Source organism: Pleurodeles waltl, chromosome 1_2 (genome assembly GCF_031143425.1).
Source record: "Pleurodeles waltl isolate 20211129_DDA chromosome 1_2, aPleWal1.hap1.20221129, whole genome shotgun sequence".
NCBI lineage: Eukaryota > Metazoa > Chordata > Amphibia > Caudata > Salamandridae > Pleurodeles > Pleurodeles waltl.
The window spans coordinates 877,232,695-877,249,156 of record NC_090437.1 but is presented as its reverse complement, the minus strand read 5'-3'; positions in this window follow the sequence as shown (position 1 = coordinate 877,249,156).

The window sequence follows — 16,462 nt, the reverse complement described above, 5'->3', positions numbered from 1 at the left end:
GATGTTGCACTGGGACACTGTTGCGGGTTACTCTGTGAAGGTATGCCACCAGGGAGGGTCTTATTTTTCTTTAGACGTCATACGTGATGAATTAGATTGACTCACTAACGTTTGCTCTACACAACAAAAATTATTTATTGGAGTTTCTGCACTTTCCACATTGCCTAATAATGCCTCTCTCTAACAGTCCATTATGTGTTCATATTGTCATTTTTCTTTTCTCTTTTTCCTCTTCTTCGTTATGTGCTTTTCAATTAATCCCCTTTCTGTGTCTTCCAGATGGACCTCGCATTTGCGGCACCGTGATAGAGGAGCATGAGAAAAGAGAACAGAAGATATAGTGGCGAGAGGTAAGTGGTTTGTTCTGATAATAAGTATGTTTTATTTTATCGCTATCTATAAAAGGGGGTAGGTGAGGGTCTAGTGACTTAGGTGATTTTTTTAGTATGTACATCTTTTTAAGATTTGTGCTCACAAAAGGTGTAGGTACTCCCATAAAACATGCGTTGCCTATGGATGAAATACTCCTTTTCCCTTTTATTTGGTTTCTCCTTTATTTTGCAGGGCCCTTTCCCCTTCATGCCCTGTTACCATTCCCCAAATCCTTTTCCCCCTTCTGAATAATCTGGTAGCAGAGCCCTGATTACGATCACATACCTGGGCTAACCACGTCCCTCGTGGGACTAGGCGGGCTGCTGGGTCCTGAAATTGGGGTCCTTTGGCCTTTTTAGTAGTTTGGTCTATCAGGCCCTTCTGGTCTCCGTCTTCTCCGCTGCAGTCAGATGAGTCCCCTTCCTCTTCCTCCTCTTGGACAAGTGCGATCCGTTCTCCTTGTGCGCTCCACTTGGCGGCTGGCTCTGCGTCTTCCCCGGTGCTGTAGGTGGCTTCTGGCTCCGTTTCTTGGGTCTCGGATTTTCCCTGAACTCTCTGTGCGCACGCGCCTGCCTCCACCCCTTCTTCTAGGTTATTCCTTTTTTCGTGCTGATGTCGGCATGCAATTTTCTTTATCGTCCCCCTGTGGCACTGTCCTAGCAGCCCCACTTCTTCGTCCGTTCCAACAGGGCATAATGCCCTGTTACAGACACATTACACTTTTCAAATGCCCCTAAAACAATATGTGCACAGGAACTGTCCATTCATGTATCTCGGGGACAGATAATACTAGAGCCAAGTGACATGCCTATATGCATATTGTGAAGTGCAAGTCAAGAATGCACATACAACAGCAAAAGCATGGGACATACATCTAGATGAAGTAGCTGCAAGGTACACACAACAAAATAGTCACATGCTCAGACAAATGCAAAGGAAGGCAGCACAACTGAATACCATCCATGTGTGGACGAAGAAAACTCTAGCTCCCACACATGAGATGAATGTACAACCCATATCATGGGGACATGTACAACACTATACATGCTGACATTGGACAACACAGGATGAAATACTTACCATAACAAATAGAACATAATGCAATGACACCCCATTTGGATTAACACCCACATATCCATACAGTCAACATTTACCTTTGTCTTGGGTGACACCAGCACTGCTCACAAAGTTGGATATTGCAAACAACAGCAAATGGATCAGCAATCGGGCGGAAACACCCACAACTGTAGGCATACAACACAAGTTACTCAGGAACAAAATAAAGGTAAAAAAGGAATTGGAAGACAAATGTGTACCCAAAAAATAACTATTTAGGATTATTAAACAGAAAATGCAAAATATCAAAGACCATTTGCTAGTCCAGCAGATTGTCATTGCACAGTACTTTGCCAATACTTGACTCTTTTTACTGCCAGGGAACCTCCACAGGAATGGGAAACAAGTGGGCAGGCAGGCACCTCAGGGATCATCCTTGGGACAGTGGTGGGTCGTATTTGGGACGGGTGGGTTTGGGTTTGGGAGGGGTGCACTCTTCCTTCAGAGGGGTGGGCTTCTTCTTGGGGGTGTGGGGTATGGGTGGTTGCAAAGGGGGTAAGGTGTGAAAGGGGAGGACTTGGATGTGGAAGGACTGGGTTGGGATGTGATTTAGGGCCTCTTGGGCTTGGGCGAGGGTGGAGGGAACAAGGGACAGGGCAAGTTCAAAAAGTAAACTTTCCTTTGGAACATGGGGACACTCATCAGAAGGGGCTGGGGATTTGGAGGTTGAGGGAGTGGTTGGCACCAATGTGTCAGTGTTAACGTCTTGGGTGTGTGCACATGTGAGGTAGGCTTATGTTTGGGTGGTGTATGCTGCGTGTATGAGTGTGGGCGTTTGCTTGTCTTGGGGGGCTGAGAGGTGCTGGGTGATGTGTGTGTCTGTTGCCATTGTGTCTGTAGGTATGCTTGGAGTGGTGGATGTTTGTGTGTCTGTTGGAGTGTGTCTGCAGGTATGATGGTGTGGTGGATGACTGTGTGCCTGTTGGGGTGGTGTCTGCAGGTGTGGTGGGTGTGTCACTGCCTGTTGTGGTGGTGCCTGTGGGTATGTGGTGAAGGTATCTGGGGAAGTGATGGCTGATGTTGTGTGTGTGGGTGTATGTTGAGTGCTTGAATGCCGGTGTGTCATGTGGTGTTTGTGTTTACGTGTGCTGCTTGTGTGTGTTGAGGTGGGTACGTGCAGATGTGTCTGTTTGCTTGGGATAGGTATGGGAATGGGGATCTGGTTTGGGAGGAAGGAGGTGGAGGGGGGACAGAATGTGGCGGGTGACTGGTTGCCATCATTGAGAAGGCCAGAGTCTGAAAATATCTTTGTAGGCCAGACATGGCACTATGAATGCCTTCCAGGAAAGCATTGGTTTGCTGAAGTTGGCTGGCCAACCTCTGGATCGCATTTACAATGGCATTCTGACCCACAGAGATACTCCTCATGAGGTCAATAGCCTCCTCACTCAGGGTAGCAGGGAGGGTGGCGATAGAACTGGGGGTTGTGGACAAGTATGGTACTGAAGTATATCCCACTGGGTCCACCCTCATTAGGGAGTGGCCACTGGAGGTAGAGTTTAATGATGAAGCTGCCGATCTGGTCTTCTCCGTGGCACTCCCCTCACCCACTGTGACCCTTTGTGTCAGTGTTGTATTGACCCGAGGTACCATGGCCAGAAGCTTCCCCACTTGACTGTGCCCTGCTCCTTCGCTTGACAGGGCTGAGGCTGCAAATACAAAGAGAAATAGGGTCACCACATGTCCATAATCACACTTGAACAATAGCTCTGATTAGCAAACTTTACCATGATGTCAAGTAGACCTCAATTACCTGTTGTCATACAATAGTGGGCCAATTCAAACTGCATTTCAACAAATTCCACACAAGGTCATGCATACATTTATTTGTCATATATACAATAACCCAACAATAAGAAATTATGTTCCCGAACATGCCATGTTGCTGGCAACGGTTACAGTAGCCTAGAGAAGCTGACATGGAAATAAATATGTCACACTGTAAACATATCAGAAATACACACTTCACCAAATTAAATTTGTCCCAGTGAGGTCATGGAGGTAGTATTGATGTTGCTCTGATATGGCGCACATTTTGCATGGAAATGCATACTGTAGACATAGGCCCTCATTACAACCCTGGCGGTCGGTGGAGAAGTGGCGGTAACACTGCAAACAGAAGGGCAGTAAAAAAAAGAAATTACAAGCATGGCGGTGACCGGCATGCAAAACCACCACTACGCCACTCCGACCGCCAGAGTGGTAACGACTGCTGGGCTGGAGACTTCGATCTCCAGTCCGGCGGCCGTCACTACACCGCCAGTGGTATCACGACCCCGCATACCGCCATGGATTTCGTGGGGTTCTGTACTGCCACGAAATCCATGGCGGTAGGCACTATCAGTGCCAGGGAATACATTCCCCGCCACTGATAGGGGTCACCCCCACCCCATCCTCCTCCCCAGAGTCCTCCCACCAAACCCAAGACCCCCCTACCACCCTGCAAAGGTGGTCGGACCCCCTACACCCCCCTCAACATTGACACACACACCCCCCACACGCACACTCATACAACTACACATACACACACACATACACACACATACATGCGATCATACACACAGACATACACACACACATTTTCCATAGACACAACACACCCCCCACATGCATACATGCACTCACACACCCCCTCTACACACTCACACCCCTATGCACGCCCACAACACCTCCCCCCGCTCCCCTAATGGACGATCACCTTACCTGGTCCAGTGATCCTCCGGGAGGGAACGGGATCCATGGGGGCTGCTCCGCCACCAGCTCCCCCTCACCAGAACACAGTCATGCCAAATCATGGGACGTGATTCGGTGGGCAGTGTTCTGATGACGTGGCGGTGGAGGTGGGGCAGCCTCGACTTCACCGCCAACCACCAGTATGGCTGCTGGTGGCTCTCCGTCCAGAAAAGGGCGGAGGGCTGCCAGCAGTCATGATACGCTGTGCGGAAAACCACCTGCACTGGCGATCTTCAGCACCGCAGTACCTCGGCGGTCTTGCAAAAAGACCGCTGAGGTCCAAGTGAGGGCCATAATGTGAAAATTGTCAGGGACAAATCCAGAACACAATAAATCATCAAGCCCTAGGAAAATCACCACTAACTCTAGTACCCCTTACAATTATGTACTCTGATTGCATCAGTAGAAGCCATTAGTCCTTTGTATGTTGGAAAGACACAGAGATTTGCAAGTACCTGTAGAAGGTCCTCAGTGTGTTGCCCGCTGGGAAGCTACATCACTGTCTCCATTTTGGTCCTGCAAACCCAGATGTCTGTGGATGAATGGCTGTGCCCAACCACATGTGATTTCAACATAACTGCAAGTCACTCCATGATGCATGCCAACAGTCATGGTACAAACCTTCCTCATTACACATGTGCAGTGCACTTTTCTACATGATGCCACATTAATTGCCTGGAATTGCACATTGTGGCTAAAACAAGTAGTCATACATGACTTGCCCATCATTGCCACTGCAGTTGCACATGCCAAATGACATGCAATGATCGGTGAGGGTATGTGGGATCCAAGAATCAATGGTCACACACTCCTGTCTGTGGCACCACATGAAATGTACTCCCATTGCAAATGTCTTATTTTACAGACAGGTTGGTATGCACATATATGTGAGGGCCTACAGGAATCATCTCATGAACACAGGTAGACTATGCATGAAACAGCAGCGTACTCTAATTTGTCAAAAGAGAAAGGGACATATGCCAAAATGTATGCACAAGGAATGTTGGCAACAGTGATGGCACACAAATCACGTCAGTGTACATTCCCTGCATACCAAGGGAAAGTATTGATATGCAGCTGCACCCAAATAATAAAGTATGCTCTGTCACATGTATGATGGATATCTTCACATTACAGATAGTAGTGAGTCACCAGCACCTGTCACGCTGAAGACAAATAGCCTCTGATTGGCAGATGCCTATATACTCATTTAACCAGGCACATGACTGAGAACAGTGATCCATCACTTCCTTTCATTTGCCCTGTAGCACTGAGGAGTAATGGTCTGTTGCATTGTATGTACACCCACTACAAAAACATACAGTACTTGATTGATCAATGTACACAGCCATAGGTTGTCCCTGGAGAAGAAATTGTTTGTGGATTGTACACACTTGTGTCCTAGGTACTTGGCCCAATTGGCAAGGCACATATGTATGCATCACATTACAGATCTACACAGATAGTCACTCGTCTAATGTATCACACATGGCAAATCCCTAATTGTCAAGGTGAGTTGTTAGAATCTAACACATTAACATGGCAATGTGACAGGCAGGGTTCTGCCTTGTACTCACCCCCTACTGGCTGCTGTGCTCCCCTCAAACACCTGTCATGGTCATTGGTACACCACAACCAGTATGAGGGAAATTAGGGGAGGGGTAATTGCCTGAGGAGTGCTCCACTCATATTGGGAGAACAGCCCCAGCTGGACCTCCATGATCTTCTGGGCCCCAGGTCCTCCTACTTCTTCAAACAGTAGGTGCTCTGCTGGCTGTGAACCCCCTGGACCTCCATATTTCCTTCTTCTGATGGACTTTTACCTGCATGGATGTAAAAGACAAATCAAGAGATTACAATCCCACGTTTTGGCACAAATAGTTGAGTCATAAACATGCCAGAAACACCAAGCTAGAAATAATAAATTGGCTAACACCCCACAAGTGTAAAGCACACAAGCCCTTGAGTACAGGGATATGACCACAGACATATATATCCATATGCAGACTAACCCGCAGTCCTGCTCAGAGCCTACAATGACTAAGCAGGCCTACTGACATCAGGAGGCCCATGATCCAGCAACGTGTACAGTGATGTGAGCTACAATGAAGCACTACACACATATGTGGCTTCTGAAAGGTAAACTCCCAAGACTTGACCGAAGCCACACATTCACACTATGTGAGATTAACTCACTGAATATAGTCTAAACAGGCCACTGCCATAGAGCAGACTTTACCCTTAAACTTCAGTGACAATGAAGGTGCTGGCATGATGGGAACAGAAAGTGTATTCCTTGTGCATGTGTAGATATGTGACCTACTAAATGCAGAATCATGCCACTTGAAGGGTGGGCTCTGTGGCATTTACCTGTACTGCTGAACACTTCTTTGGACATATGGGTCTATTCTATAGAGGTGGCATCCAACATACAAAGGTTTTCATTGTAGAATTTCTTCTATGTGACCGAGCTACTGACTCACATGTCATGGCCTTTCAGGAATCCACATACTGTCTGCATTGTTGAACTTTCATCAGTGCAATTAGCCTGTACAAGACAAATATGTCTACTGTGAAGGTGACAACAGAGCTGTGGAAGTAAGGGACCTGTCATGAGTCAAATACACACATTGACAATGAAGCAAAATGCACACATGGATTAGTTCTGGGATTGCCTTCAGTACCCATTCCTAATCTAGTCAAAGTGCTGAGGCATTCATGGCAAGTTTTACTACTGGAGCCTCATATTGGCCACAAGACAGGATCTGCTAGTGTGCAGGGAGTGGACACAGTGGCATACTTGCATAGCCACAGTAACCCTGCCACAGCCTGGACTATGTCCCATACTGGGAGACACATTTGACAGGCCCTAGTCTCTGCAGGCTGAACATATTGAACCTACATGACACTCATGTTTCCGTCACTTCCATGCTTGACAGTACATCATGTGGCCATCAGAAATTTGTCATGTGTTGTGTGTGGCAACTTGAAGGGCAGAGTGAGTTAGGATAGAGCTGTCCTTACAGGTGTAGGACCTCATCAACAAGCCTCTCCAGCTCGTCAGGAGAGAAGGCACGGGCGGTATCACCTTCTGGACATGGCAAGATTGCTCTTAGAGGCGGCACACAGCAGCTCAGATCATGGAGGTGGTGTTGGCAGTAGTGTCAGGAGTCAAGCGAGTGAATGTGCACAACATCGTGGTCATGTCCACCAGGTACTCAGACGTCACCACCAGCAGACACAGCTAATGGGTCGTGACCGCCACAGACAATTATAGCCTATGGCTGTGTCCACCACGGTTGCAACCACCTACTACTCTGACGACTTCCGCTAGTGGTCTTGGGCGATTCCTAATGTCCAGTGAAGTAAGTCAGGCATCTGCCATTTTGGCATACTAAACTACTGTATTAAGCTTTATAAACTGTGTCATACCTACAATATATGTTTTGTTGCATCAAAAACATCCTTATTCTGTCTTTTCATGTAGGTCTTTCTACTCAACCACTAGTGTAGTTTGTTGCAGGTCATAAATGGCATTTAATGGTGGTGCATGGGCCACCACCGCCAACTGTCTTTTTGGCAGTCAGAATATCCAGTCACATTTTGAGGGGCAATTGTGTAGAACATCTTTGATTTTCATCCAAATCCATGTTGAGGATACGTGTTGAAAACCATGGGGATCTCTTGCATAGTTGCCAGCTATGATGTGTACTGTGTGTCATGTCTATCTGGTCAGAAATGCTTGATGACATAATATTGTTAGCATGCACCATGTATGTTGCTGTGGACACACTGACTAATGCTCCAACTCATGTCTTCTCAAACATAGGTACCCGGAGAGGGAGGATACGACAACCTCCTGTCTACCATCAACTGCCAAACCGTCAAACCATGGAGAAATGCTATGCCATCCAGCTGTACAGTCTGATGGCATAGATCTATGCCATCAGTTAGAGCTAGATCTGATGCCAGCTATTAGTTTTCCAATCAGTAAACCACCCATTGTACAAGTCATGTAAGTATTGCACTTCGTGGCCGCAGTGTCATTCCAACATACAGGGGCCCTATCTGCTGGTATGTTCCAAACCTATGTTCAATCTGGTGTTGAAAGATTTCCAATCAGCAATGTTGAAACACACTGAGAGCTATAACAGGTTCCCCCGATGTGAGAATTTAACCAATGTGAAGGTTGACTTTTGTGATTTTGGCTGCCTCCCACATGTGGTGGGGGCCATTGATGGGACACATGTTGGCTTGGTGCCACCGCAGGCCACTGAGCAAGTCTATCACAACAGAAAGAACTTCAGTTCTATCCATGGGCAAGTTGTCTTCTTGGCGGATCTCCACATATCACATGTATGTGCCTGTTACCTGGGTTCAGTCCATGATTCCTCAATAATGCGGAACAGCACCATACCCCAGCTGATGTCACAACTGCAACCAGAGGGGTTCTGGCTGGTTGGTAAGTCAGATCTGTCCTGATTATGTGTGCAATGTCCGGAGCTACAATCATGAAATGAGTGACTCATTGTTGCATCTATGTCTCATTCCTTGACAGGAGACTCAATACATCCAAACCATCCCTGGTTGTTGACGCCACTGAGGAATCCAAATACACCAGGGGAAGCTGCTTCAATGAGGCTAATGGAAGAACACGGCAACCAGTGGAGCAGGCTTTGGGGCTCCTGAAGGTCAGATTTTGCTGTCTTGACCAAACTGGTGGAGCTCTCCTGTACTCACCCGGGAAAGTGTGTCAGGTCACTGTAGCATGCTGCATGCTCCACAACATCACCCTGCAGAGGAATATCCCATACATCCCACAAAAGGGGGAGCCTACAGTGCTACCCGGTGAGACTCCTGAAATGTCATGTGAGGATGACAGTGGTGAAGAGGAAGGAGCTGACTGCGGGAAAAGCTCATCAACAGCTACTTTTCATGTGTGTAAGTATGTCATGTGAAGTCATGACTGTGACTGTACGATGAACTGCATTTGTGAGAATGTGTGGGGTTGAATGTTTTAGAAACATCTAGGGAGCTGATACTCGGCAATATTCATCTAAAGACTGCTTGATAATATAGCTTATGACAATCCCCACATTGTTTGCTTCTGTCTGTTTCTTTGCAATGTTCTTTGTTTTCCAATTGCTTGCTATGTGACTTGCGTCATATGTATGGTTTCAGGTCTATACACCTTGTTCTGTTTTTTTGTACAGGTAACTTCACTATGGCATTTTCATGTGGGCATTTCAGAGGTGTGACATTGGCAGGTATCTGATGCTGTTCTAACATACAGAGTGGGCATGGGCTGTTCAAGGTAATGTAGTTTGCAGAATTTGGATGTATGAGACCTGTACCAGAACAGTATACAGGGTGTTTGGATGGTGGTATAGAATTGGCCACTGCACTTGTTTGGTGTGTTGTGGTGGGCCTGATGTGTGTCATCATGTGATCATAAAATATGTAATCATAGCTTTTGACCAAGTAATTTTTTCTTCACACTGGCTAAACACTCTCTCTATTTCACAGTGCCTGTGCCACAACACTGACATATGATTGTGCCATACCACCAGATGCATGATTGGTGGATTCTGATGGGCCTGTGATCAGGGACTGTTGTACTGCCATCTGTCTGTATCTTGAACTATGTGATGTTATATTACTTTGGTGTGATGTGTGATAACGATTAAGCTGCTCACATCAATGGAGAATGTCAGACAAATTCCTTCCTTCTGTGGCCTGGGTGTCTGTATCTTGAAATATGTACTTTGACTCAGTATGAGTTACACATTCTTGTTTTTACAGGTCCAGACATATTGACAGCCTATGTGCTATACACTAGAGTTACAATTTTTGTTTTGACTAGACACTTGTGCTAATGTGTTTATGTGTAATGGTTGTAATCCTGAGCTGGACAATGTGTACCTGTAACATATCCTTGCTTGTACAAGTAGCTTGTGTCTTCATCATATGGGTTGTGTAGTCTTACATCTCTATATAGCGAAATGTGAAAATTAAGTAAGCAGGCAATTAGTTTGTGATGGATGAATTTATTACAATGCTAATGCAGAAAATACATTTTGGACAGAAAGAAACAAAAGGGTGAGTTGTGGTGAATGAATGCATTGGAGTAGATGCCACACCATTGGGAGTCGAAAGCCTAGAGTACTCCTCCCATTGGAACTGATAGGTGGTTCAGGATCAGTCAACAGAGTGAATTTGTGGCAAAGGAGGTCCTTTAGGAAGAGGTCACTTGCTGGCAGTCTTGGGTGTATTGCCATCTGCACTTCCTGGATTCTTTGCTGGATGTACCTGTTTGCATGGGTAGGGGCATCTAATGCTACAGAGGCATGGGTGTCTGTTTCTGGTTCTTCCTCTGGCAGGTCCTCCCCTCCAGTGACTGGCACTAATATTGACGAGCCAGGTGTTGAGGAGCCAGAGGAAGGGGTAGACTGATGTTGAAAAGCCCCGCTCAGGGTGGTATGAATGTCCCTCCGTTCCCCTGTTAGGGAATCCATGTTAGTATTGTTGGCCTCCATCTGTTTCCACATGTCTCTGTGCATGTCCCTCTGTAGCTGCTTGATTTCCCGGAGTTCGGTCAGCACCTGGCCCATCACTCCTTGGGAATTCTGATAGACCCCGAGACATGACTGATGGTGTCCTGGTTGATAGCAGCCCCAGTGGCCTCACCCCCATGGCCCACAGCATCCCTTCCTTGCACCCTACCCCACATGCCTCTGACCTTGTCCTTGCTACAAGGTGCCCTCTCTAACTTGTTCCTTGACCCTGTGCAACTCAGGATCCAGGACTGGGGGGCACAAGATGGTAGACACTGTGATAGGGACACAGGTTGGGGGGCGAATGGTTGCCATTGATGTTGGAGCAACCGGGCTGGGAGGTGATGGTGTGGCCACTGTGAGACTCACTGTTGCTGTCTGGCTAGGTTGCCCAGATGGGCCAGAACCATCCTCCACGTTCAAACATCCAGGAGTTTCTTCTTCACTGAGGACTTCATCCAGGAGCGTGGCAGCAGCCTCTTCTGTGCCTCTGTATGCACAGCAGCTGTTGATCAAAAATGAACAATGTTACTGGTTGTATTGTGACAACTACCTCCAATGGTTTATTGTTACAGTGAGCAGAGACCTTGTACAAAGTTAAATTGCAGTTAATCCAATTGTGACAAGTAGCCATGGTATTGTGTGTGTTGAATTGACATGTGTGAATCATGCCAATTCATTTTGACTCAAGCTACTGCTGAAATGTGCAGATCATTAGCACAAGATGTCCTGTAAATTACATCTTGCCACCAGTGCATGCAAAACAACTGCATCTAGTTGAGTGTGATGCAGGCAGGCCCAGGGCTTCATTGTATATATGACTGGAGTCATCATGTGCCTAGTGCAGTGTGAATGTGCCTGCTGCTAATACCATTCTGGTTAGCCATATTGAGCTTTTATGAATACTTGTTATACATACTGGTAAGGTGTTATTCCTGGCCTCCAATATTTATCTTGGGTTAGCAAGTCAAGATGGAGCTATATTGGATACATCTGTGAGTTGGGCATGATCTGCACTTGATCAGTCCCAGGCGAGTATAGTTCATTTGAGAGTTGACAAACAAGGGTATTTGGACAAGTGGCCACTGTGCTGGTGGTTAAAGTTATGGTTACAGGACCTATTGGACTTTGCAGTCATGTCATTTCCTCTACTTCCCAGCACTTAGCAAATGTTATCCTGTCAGGTGAGTTCACTTCATTTGAGAGTTGCCAAACAGGGGACCTTAGACAAGTGAACCTTGGTCTGGTGTTTGGCGTTGTTGAAACAGTACCTCCTGGGAGTTACAGTCAGGTTATTAGCTCTACGTCACACACTTGACAAACATTATCCTCCCAGGTGAGTGAACTACATTTCTGGGTTACCCAACACTAGTATTTGGACAAGAGAACCCTGAGCTGGTGTTTGGAGTAACAGTGACAGAGCCCCCTGCCTCCGCAGTCATGTCATCCCTTGGACTACGCACACTATACAAATGTGATCTTCCCAGGTGAGTACAATTCATATGTGGGTTACCAAACAATGGTATTTGAACAAAAGAACAATCTGCTGGTGGTTGCAGTAACAGCAATATAGACTCATGGCCTCAGCAGACATGTCACTCCCTGTACTACACACACTACACAAATGTGTTCTTCCCAGGCGAGTGAACTTCATTTTTGGGTTTTCAAACAATGATATTTGGACAAGAGAACACTGGGATTGTGGTTGGAGTAACAGTAACAGAGCATCCTGGCCTCGGCAGTCATGTCACTCTCTGTACTACACACACTATATAAACGTGATCTCCCAGGGTGAGTGCACTTCATTTATGCGTTACCAAACAGGAGTATTGGGCCAAGTGAACAGTGGGCTGGTGTATGTAGTTAGGGAAACAGTTCCTTCTAGGAGTTGCAGTTAGGCCACTCTCTCTAGTACACATACTATACAATTGTTATCCTCACAGGTGAGTACAATTCAATTCTGATTTAACAAACAGGTGTTATTTGGGCAAGAGTACCCTGGGCTGGCAGTTGGATGTACAGACACTAGGCCTTTTTGGCCTTAGCAGTCATGTCAATGCCTCTACTTCTTACACTTAACAAATGGTATCTTGCCCGGTGAGTAAACGTAAATTAAGCTTTACCAAACAGAGGTATTTGTACAAGTGAACACTGAGCGGGTGTTTGGAGTTGCTTAAACAGTCCCCCATGGGAGTTAGAGTTAGGTAACTCTCTGTACTATACATACTATACAAATGTTGTGTATTACCTTTCTGTATGGAGACCTAATTTGGGGTTGAACATACATTTACCTGTTGAGACATAACATGACTCCTGTTATTACCTTTGTATATTGAAAGATTTGCAGGCCTCATTTGGACCAGTGGCATGTGATGGCCCTTGGTAGCTGTGCTGTTGGGTCCAACAAAACAGACTGAAAGAGTTAAATCTCAGATACTCTGGGTTTTGAATGTTGGTCGGGTACATGCACAAGACAGTGGTTAAAGGTCAGCCATGAGAATGTATGACATTGCAGGTTAGTGACATTGCTTGTGCTGTAACTTACTAGACTCCACCCCCAATCCAGGTATTCTTGTCAAGCCCTAAGGATGCAGGATTCCAAGACCTTCATCTCCGAGAGAAAGAGTATTAATGGGGCACTGGGAGGACCACACCAGACTTCTTGGCCTGCGGTTGGTCCCTGGAGACCAGGGAACTGACCTTTCCCCTGAGTTCTTTTCACCTCTTCCTGATGTCCTCCCTTGTGCTCAGGGTGGTGCCTACAGCATTCACTCTGTCAACACTCACGTCTCACATTTTCGTTTTCCTACTGAGAGAAGTGTGCAGGTCTTGTGCTCCAAACAATTGTAGCTCCACTCTTATGATTTTATCCACCATGACTCTTAACTCATCTTCTGAAAAACAGGGATTTTTCAAATGTAACATGGTGAAAAAAAGAAAACGGGTGACAGTGTCTTACTAAACAGTGGAAGTGCAAAAGGGTGTGAATGTACAAAAGTGTGTGGAGGGTGTTCTATGGGATGGTGAAAAAAGGGTGCCTTATCTATGAAGTGTATGGAAAATAAGGTGCTCTGGCTTCTCTGTTTTGCATTGGAAATGCAAAAGGTTGGGGTCGGAGAAGAGATGTGTTTTATACTGTCCTTTGCAGATGTGTCCACTGTGGCAATGTGGGTCAGCTGTTTAGTTTTTGAATTCATCCAGTGTGCAGTTGTCTATTACTTTGCTGACCACAAACTACCATGGTTCAGACTGTCATTGGCTGATGACCATTAATGGTCCACCACAGTGACTATATGCTTGTCATGTCCTCAGTGGTTAGCCATGGTGCAGTCAGTGCTGGAGGTCAAACCACCTATTTCCAGGCCATTGAGCCACTGGCGGTCAGCTATTTTTGCTTGGCGGTCGGTGGTCCTGCCTGTATAACTTGTAATAGGGCAGTCTGAAAGATTGCCAGCATGGCAATTTCTTTTTGGACTGCCCATGGCAGTTTGGCTGTCTGACTGCCAAACTTGCAATCAGGCCCCAAGTGTGGAATATGCTGCAAAAAGTACAATTAGTTAGTAGAAAATCAATTTTACCAACTAAACAAACACAAACTAAGGGCCTCATTACGGGTTTGGCAGGTGGCAGAGGGGGCCCGCCAAAATCGTTCCTCTATCAGGCCACCTTTGCGGCCTGAACCCCGCCGGCCCTATTAAGAGTTCACCGCAGGGTCGGCGGGTGGAAACAGCGTGCAGCGCTACCGTGGTGGATTATAACTGCCGGGACCGCCAGGCTACTGGCTGGCGGCAGCCTGGTAGTGTCAGCGGTCGGACCTTGGCAGCTCCGTCATGGTCATAATGTGGCGGTTGGACCACCACGACCGCGCCAGTCCAACTGACACCATGTGTCTGGCGGTCTGAAAACTGCCAGACTCATAATGAGGCCATATGTCTCCTAATGGATTATTTTGAAGACATTCCGATTGGTTGGCAGATTACATCACTCTGGAAACAGAAATCAACCCAATTACAAAAACAGTGGTGGAATGTCTACAACAAAACCTTGGCACAGTAAGCCAAAACAAACAACACAGTGAAAGGATGGTACAGTGCCTTCCAATCCAAACTAGGCAAACCAAAAACTACACTCTATAAATTTATAGAAGCCCTACAAAAAGAACAAAGCTACCAACAACTACAAATGGACCACTCCATAACACAAATTGCACCTAAAATTAGCAAACAAAGCAACATAATGTATGACATGCTACAATTTAGAGCAAAACTCTTCATAAGCAACAAAAGTAGTAAAGTACTTAGAAATAACAGCCAAAAGCATATTATGAAATGAATACTAACAGTAAAACTTCCAGTAAAGGTAAAGCACTGAACCAACATTACAACTCATTTTTATATAAATAATAAACACATTATTTTGTTAGAGCAGGTAAAATATTAAATAAAACTCCAATTTTAAATAAAAATGATCATATAAAATAATACGTATATTACTTATAAACCAGAAACCTCAAACAACAAATTAAATCATTTGTTTAAAATAATCCCAAATACCAATTACATAAAACGTACATAACATATGTAACAGATGTAACATTTCTCACCCAAACAAAATATATTAAATATGACTTACTGTTCTGTACCTGCAGATCATTCTCTCTATCCCTGTATTCACAAACTATAATCCACCAAAAACTGGAAAAATAATTTCCAATAAACCATCCATCAAGGCAATCCAAACTATACAGGAACCATACAAATGTGAAAAATGTTTAAAAAAACAAAAACACTTCTGGAAACCTGAAAAAAGGAAATCAAAGTTAAAAATGTTGGTTTATTAGAAACCAAAACAGATTTCCTTTTAACAAACATTAAGGGACTCATTACGATGCTGGCCATCTTAGGATCACTGCTCTGTGGCTGTCTGACTGCCAAATAAGACCCTGGAGGTCAGACCTCCAAGGTTCCACCGTCTCCCCCCCGGAATCGGTCATTCCGATGGGTTAAAGGTAGGTGGAGGTCGTAATCTTCCAGGGCAACGCTGCATTCAACGCTGCTTTGCGGATTACAACCTCGTTCACCGCCAGCCTTTTCATGGCGGTTTCACCACCATGAAAAGACTGGCAGAAAACAGGTGCTGGGGGCCACAGAGGGGCCCTGTACTGTCCCTGCACTTGGCATGGGCAGGGGTCCCCTTGCCCAGCACTCTTACAATGTTCACTGTCTGCTGTGCACCCTGCAGGCGACAGCATTGCCACCAGCTTGATTTAGAGCTGGAAACAATGCTGCCGCTTGTTTCCAGCTAGGCTGACGGGCGGAAACCACAGTTTCCACTCGTCAGCCTAGTGGGAAACACCTAATAGATCCGGCGGAGTGGTTGCCACCATGGCGGCAGCCGCCCTGTTGGGAGTTTGGGGAACAGACTTTCCCGCCCACCAAACTCAAAATGAGGCCCTATAGGGACACACTTACAAGCAGCCTGTGTTGCAGGTGCATCACTTTTTTGATGCAACAATGGTCCATGCTGCAGACCCATATCTACAAGGCCACACAAAGCCACTTTGCATGGCTTTTCATGCCCTTGTACTCATTGAGTAAGGCAACGCAGCGCAAGTCACTGCATTGCCTTACTCTGCATCAAAGGAGCATTCCGTGGGTGCTGCAGTGGGTGTTCCCACACAACACCCA